Source organism: Erinaceus europaeus, chromosome 15 (genome assembly GCF_950295315.1).
Source record: "Erinaceus europaeus chromosome 15, mEriEur2.1, whole genome shotgun sequence".
NCBI classification, from domain to species: domain Eukaryota; kingdom Metazoa; phylum Chordata; class Mammalia; order Eulipotyphla; family Erinaceidae; genus Erinaceus; species Erinaceus europaeus.
In genome coordinates this window covers 13,003,471-13,010,407 of record NC_080176.1, presented here as the reverse complement: position 1 = coordinate 13,010,407, position 6,937 = coordinate 13,003,471, and the positions used below count along the sequence as shown (strand labels likewise).

General features: G+C 42.9%; 1 protein-coding gene across 1 annotated transcript in view; it reads right to left on the bottom strand.

Moving 5' to 3' along the window:
* Positions 1-298: 298 nt before the first annotated feature.
* The window catches only part of COQ7 (coenzyme Q7, hydroxylase), an 80,827-nt gene continuing 74,188 nt past the window's right edge, over positions 299-6,937 (bottom strand). The window contains exon 7 of the mRNA XM_060172863.1: positions 299-317. The gene's annotated coding sequence lies outside the window, so the exon portion shown is untranslated. The remainder of the gene's footprint in view (positions 318-6,937) is intronic.

Here is a 6,937-nt window from a genome sequence, read left to right as displayed (position 1 = left end):
AAACCATAGGGTAGGAGGGGTACAATTCCACACAATTCCCACCACCCAATCTCCATATCCCACCCCCTCCCGATAGCTTTCCCATTCTCTATCTCTCTGGGAGCATGGACCTAGGGTCATTGTGGGTTGCAGAAGGTAGAAGGTCTGGCTTCTGTAATTACTTCCCCGCTGAACATGGTCGGTCCATACTCCCAGTCTGCCTCTCTCTTTCCCTAGTAGGGTGGGTCTCTGGGGAAGCGGAGCTCCAGGACACATTGGTGGGGTTTTCAGTCCAGGGAAGCCTGGCCGGCATCCTGATGACATCTGGAACCTGGTGACTGAAAAGAGAGTTAACATACGAAGCCAAACAAATTGTTGAGCAATCATGGACCCAAAGCTTGGAATAGTGGAAAGGAAGTGTTAGGGGGGTACTCACTGCAAACTCTAGTGTACTTCTGCTTTCAGGTATATATTTTGCAGTAGTTTACGGATACGTGTGAACATATATGGGTTAATTATTTTATTTTATTTATTTATTTTTGCCTCCAGCATATTGCTGGGGCTTGGTCCCAGCACTGTAAATCCACTGCTCCTGGAGGCCATTTTTCCCATTTTGTTGTCCTTGTTGTTCTTGTTGTAGTTGTTATTGTTGTCATAGCTGCTGTTGTTGGATAGGACAGAGAGAAATGGAGAGAGATGGAGAAGAAAGGGAGGGGGAGAAAAAGATAGACACCTGCAGACCTGCTTCACCGCTTGCGAAGCAACCCCCTGCAGGTAGGGAACTGGGGGCTTGAATTAGGATCCTTACGCCTCCCCTTGTGCTTTGCGCCATGTGTGTTCAACCCACTGCGCTACCACCCAGCTCCGGGGTTAATTTTTATTTCTATAACTATCTGTCTATATTTGTATATTTTTGCCCCCACCCTTTTTTATGGTCCTGGTTTCTCTTCTTTTCTAAGTCATACCTACACCTATTACTACTTCTGAATGCTCTCCTCTTCTTCTTCTCCTTCTTCTCCTTCTTCTTCTTCTTCTTCTTCTTCTTCTTCTTCTTCTTCTTCTTCTTCTTCTTCTTCTTCTTCTTCTTCTTCTTCTTCTTCTTCTTCTTCTTCTCCTTCCTCTTCTCTTCCTCTTCCTCTTCTTCTTCTTCCTACATATCCTGATGGAGTTAGAGTTCATGGCCCCCTGGTCATCTTTCCCTATTATATCTCTCCTGCTGGGAGTATGGGCCAAAATTCTTTATGGGGTGCAGAAAGTGGACATTCTGGTTTTTGTAACTGTTTTTCTGCTGGACATGAGGGTTGGCAGGTCAATCCATACCCCCAGACTGTTTCATTTCTTTCTTTCTTTTTTCTAAGATTTTATTTATTTATTAATGAGAAAGATTGGAGAGAAAAAACGAGACATCACTCTTGTATATGTGCTGCTGGGGATTGAATCAGGACCTCCTGCTTGAGAGTCCAGTATTTTATCCACCATGCCACCTTCCAGACCACCCCTAGCCTGTTTCTGTCTTTCCCTAGTGGGGTAGGGCTCTGGAGAGGTGAGGTCCTGGAGCATATTGTTGAAGTTCTAGAATTTTTATGCAAAGAAGACTAAGGAATTGGGAGCCTAGTAGAGATAGGATGACTAGAAGCAAAGGCTGTTTAATACCACATCATATTAAAACAATGGCAGTTTCTCATTAAAAAAAGATAAATAATGGAACTGGGGAGATAGGGGAGCCCTCTCCTACCCCCATGTTGCTGCCTTTGGAAATCATCCTGGTATTTGAGCCTCAGAAGAGGAAGCCACGAACCATTTAGAGACTGGAATATGGAATTCAACACTGGTCCCACCCAATGTTGTAGTATGATAACTAATAAATATCCTTTCAAAATGAAAGGCAATGGAAGGAAAAAGAAAATAGAAAAGAAAAAAGAAACATGGAGATATCCAAGTCTGAGTAAAAACAAAAACAAACAAAAATAATTAGACTGTCAAGAGACTGCTAAAGGTTAGGTCCAGATGCACTAGAATGAGCATGCTCAGAAGTGCCAACCATAGAAAAGAAGAAAAAAAATTCGTGAAGGTAAGTCAAAGACCAACAGGATTAAAATTTAATCACCATTTGACGACTTTCCAACAGTCAGGACTGCACTGATTACGCAGATGAGTTGTTCATTTGTATGACCAAAACTGACTGGGGGCTAGCCCTGCCATTTTAAAAAAATTGTTTACTTTTAATTTTTAGTCTATATATGTTCTATCCTGACTGGGAAGGGGCACTCCTGGGTCTTTGACTTCCCACTACAGTTCTGTAGCCCTGAGCAAATACCAGTTGTAACCATGGCAGTTAACATTCAACTAGACCTCCACACTCCAGTTTCTCTGCCAGCAAGCAGAACTTTCAGATCTTAGAGCTGCCAAAGTCTCAACATAAAATAGGTCTTAAAAATGTTTGAAGTCTAGCAGGAATTGGCTTGAGCTAGGATTTTACTTTTGAAAATTTTTTTTCTGTTATTAAGATCAGGGATCCAGGGGTGACTGAATCTTGCCCCATTCAGTTTGTACTCCATCTCCATCTCCTCCCAAAGTTCCTTAGGGTACCACATGCTCAAGAACTAGCTACTAGATTGCAATTAAGACACTTTATTTGTGGTTGAACTTGGACCTAGTAATCATCAGTGGTGAATGATCTGAAGTGACGAAAGAGCACTTAGTTTAAGCTAGACTAAACAAGAATACTAGTCCCTGAGCCCCCATTCATGAATATAAATGTTGGGGTCTAGCCAGATACCATGTATAATCCAAACCAATGGCCAACATGTATAAGAATGTTTGAGTGGGAGTCAGGAGGTGGTGCAGCGGGTTAAGCACAGGTGGCACAAAGCACAAGGACCGGTGTTAAGGATCCCAGTTCAAGCCCCCAGCTCCCCACTTGCAGGGGAGTCGCTTCACAAGTGGTGAAGCAGGTCTGCAGGTGTCTGTCTTTCTCTCCCCCTCTCTGTCTTCCCCTCCTCTCTCCACTTCTCTCTGTCCTATCCAACAACAATGACATCAATAACCACAACAATGTTAAACAACAAGGGCAACAAAAGGGAATGTATATATATATATATAAAGTGATTCTTAAAAAAAAGGGAATGTATTAGTTTAGGAAGATGTTACATCTGGACCCTGCCCATCTTTGTAGATGATGGAAGAGATAAAGCTGAGCTTCGGCCATTGCTGTGGCTGCTATTCCATAAAGAAACACAGCCTAGAGAGTGGCCTGGACTGAGGGGGTCAGTCAGCTCTGATGGGCAGTGGGTGGCCAGGCATGAGGTCTGAACAGTCCCCTCCATCTATAAAAATGAATAAACAGGGAGTCAGGTGGTAGCACAGCAGGCTAAGCATAGGTGGCACGAAGTGCAAAGGACCAGCGTAAGGATCCCTGTTCGAGCTCCTGGCTTCCCACCTGCAGGGAAGTCGCTTCACAAGCAGTGAAGCAGGTCTGCAGGTGTCTATCTTTCTCTCCCCCCCTCTGTCTTTCCCTCCTCTCTCCATTTCTCTCTGTCCTATCTAACAACGATGACATCAGTAACAACAATAATAACTATAACAACAATAAAAAACAAGGGCAACAAAAGGGAAAATACATAAATGAATAAACAAATGATGGCTCAGGCCTCACCCAACTACCGTTCATTTTATAAGAGGAAACTGAGATCTTCAACAGGCAAGTACTAGGACCCAAGGCACAGCCAGAGCGAGTATGAGTGGTGTTCACAAACTCATTCAACTATATAATAAAGAGAATGAAGTAGACTCAAGTGTGATTGACTCTCCATGAAAAGAAGATACTAGTAGCATTGACATGAACAGTCAATGAGTATATGGCTATCTCCTCACTACAAAGGAGTCTGGGAAAGCAGGAAATGGAACTGAATAATTGATTGACTTTGTGGCCAGTCATGATCCATTGTCTTTCCCCATCAGGCACAAATCTATTAACACAACAGGGAAAACAGTAGAAATGAGTAGCTTATAGGTAGCATTGCCTGACAGTAATAATATTCTGCTCATATTACAAAGGAAAAGCTTGTTATTAGAAAGCTGCAGTGGTGTGTCTAAGGTCATAGCTAGTTTATGGTCAAATTACATTTCACATCCTACTTGACCTCAGAGTCTGAACTTTTAGCTGAAACAGAATAGTTACTTTCAGAAAGTGGACAAAAACAAGAAACTCCTTAAGAGTTTGGTAATCACACGTTGCAAAGCTATACCAATCTTTAAGTCATCTCAGTTGGGACTTGGGAGATAACATCAGAGCATAGGACGTGCATGTCTGAAGCCCCAGAGCCCCCAAGGCTCAATCCTCAGTTCCACCATATGCCAGAACTGAATGGGGCTCTGGTCTCTTTCTCTGTGTGTGGCTCTTTCATTCAGTCTTTCATAAAAGTATAGCATAAATCTATAAAAAAAAAAATCATCTCATCAGATCTTAGAGCATGATGGGGAGCCGGGCAGTAGCGCAGTGGGTTGAGCGCATGTGGCTCCAAGTGCAAGGACCGGTATAAGAATCCTGGTTGAAGCCCCTGGCTCCCCACCTACAGGGGAGTCTTCACAGGCGGTGAAGCAGATCTGCAGGTGTCTTTCTCTCTCCCTCTCTGTCTTCCCCTCCTCTCTCCATTTCTCTCTGTCCTATCCAATAACGATGACATCAATAACTACAACAATAAAACAACAAGGACAACAAAAGGGAAAATTTAAAAAAATTTAAAAAGAACATGATGGCAATCCCCATCAAGATCCCAACCACATTTTTTAGGATAATAGAACAAATGCTACAAATGTTTATCTGGAACTAGAAAAGACCTAGAATTGCCAAAACAATCTTGAGAAAAAAGAACAGAACCGGAGGCATCACACTCCCAGATCTCAAATTGTATTATAGGGCCATTGTCATCAAAACTGCTTGGTACTGGAACATGAATAGACACACTGACCAGTGGAATAGAACTGAGAGCCCAGAAATGAGGCCTCACACCTATGGACATCTAATCTTTGACAAAGGGCCCAGACTATTACATGGGGAAAGCAGAGTCTCTTCAACAAATGGTGTTGGAAAAAATGGGTTGAAACATGCAGAAGAATGAAACTGAACCACTTCTTCTTCTAGCGTTTGCCCTTCTTCCGTAGCCAGTCAACAGCATCAGGTTGAGCCTGATGTAAAGTTTCGAGACCTCCTTTGAATCTGGAGAGGTGGCAGTCATTGACTATGTGGGTCATAGTCTGTCTGTAGCCGCAGGGGCAGTTTGGGTCATCTCTGGCTCCCCAGCGATGGAACATAGCGGCGCACCGGCCATGACCTGTTCGATAGCGATTGAGGAGGGCCCAATCATAACGTGCTAGGTCAAAGCCGGGTTGACGCTTGCAGGGGTCTGTGATGAGGTGTTTGTTCTTTACCTCAGCTGACTGCCAACTCTGTTTCCAAGAGTCTGGAACTGAGAAGTTCAGTGTAGGCGTAGGGGACCAGATTGGGTGACGAGACGTCAAGCGTTGAACAGGGTGGGCGAAGATATCCGCGTATATTGGCAGGTCTGGTCAAGCGTAGATGTGGGAAATGAACTTAGATGATGCTGCATCCCGACGAATATCTGGCGGGGCGATGTTGCTAAGAACTGGCAGCCATGGAACCAGGGTGGAACGGATGGTTCCAGAAATTATCCTCATGGAGGAATATAATTTGGAATCGACCAAGTGGACTGAACCACTGTATTTAACCAAATACAAATACAAATTCCAAGTGGATCAAGGACTTGGATGTTAGACCACAAACTATCAGATACTTAGAGGAAAATATTGTCAAGACTCTTTTCCGCATAAATTTTAAAGACATCTTCAACAAAATGAATCCAATTACAAAGAAGACTAAAGCAAGTATAAACCTATGGGACTACATCAAATTAAAAAGCTTCTTCACAGCAAAAGAAACCACTACCCAAACCAAGAGACCCCTCACAGAATGGGAGAAAATCTTTACATGCCATACATCAGACAAGAGTTTAACAACCAACATATATAAAGAGCTTGCCAAACTCAACAACAAGACAACAAATAACCCCATCCAAAAATGGGGGGAGGACATGGACAGAATATTCACCACAGAAGAGATCCAAAAGCCTGAGAAACACATGAAAAAATGCTCCAAGTCTCTGATTGTCAGAGAAATGCAAATAAAGACAACAATGAGATACCACTTCACTCCTGTGAGAATGTCATACATCAGAAAAGGTAACAGCAGCAAATGCTGGAGAGGGTGTGGGGTCAAAGGAACCCTCCTACACTGTTGGTGGGAATGTAAATTGGTCCAACCTCTGTGGAGAACAGTCTGGAGAACTCTCAGAAGGCTAGAAATGGATCTACCCTGTGATCCTGCAATTCCTCTCCTGGGGATATATCCTAAGGAACCCAACATATCCATCCAAAAAGATCTGTGTACACATATGTTCTTAGCAGCACAAGTTGTAATAGCCAAAACCTGGAAGCAACCCAGGTGTCCAACAACAGATGAGTGGCTGAGCCAGTTGTGGTATATATACACAATGGAATACTACTCAGCTGTAAAAAAAATGGTGACTTCACTGTTTTCAGCCAATCTTGGATGGACCTTGAAAAATTCATGTTAAGTGAAATAAGTCAGAAACGGAAGGATGACTATGGAATGATCTCACTCTCAGGCCGAAGTTGAAAAACAAGATCAGAAAAAAAAAAAAAAACCACACAAGTAGAACCTGAAATGGAATTGGCGTATCGCAACAAAGTAAAAGACTCTGGGGTGGGTGGGTGGGGAGAATACAGGTCCAAGAAGGATGACAGAGGACCTAGTGGGGGTTATATTGTTATATGGGAAACTGGGGAATATTATGCATGTACAAACTATTGTATTTACTGTTGAATGTAAAACATTAATTCCCCAATAAAGAAATTTTAA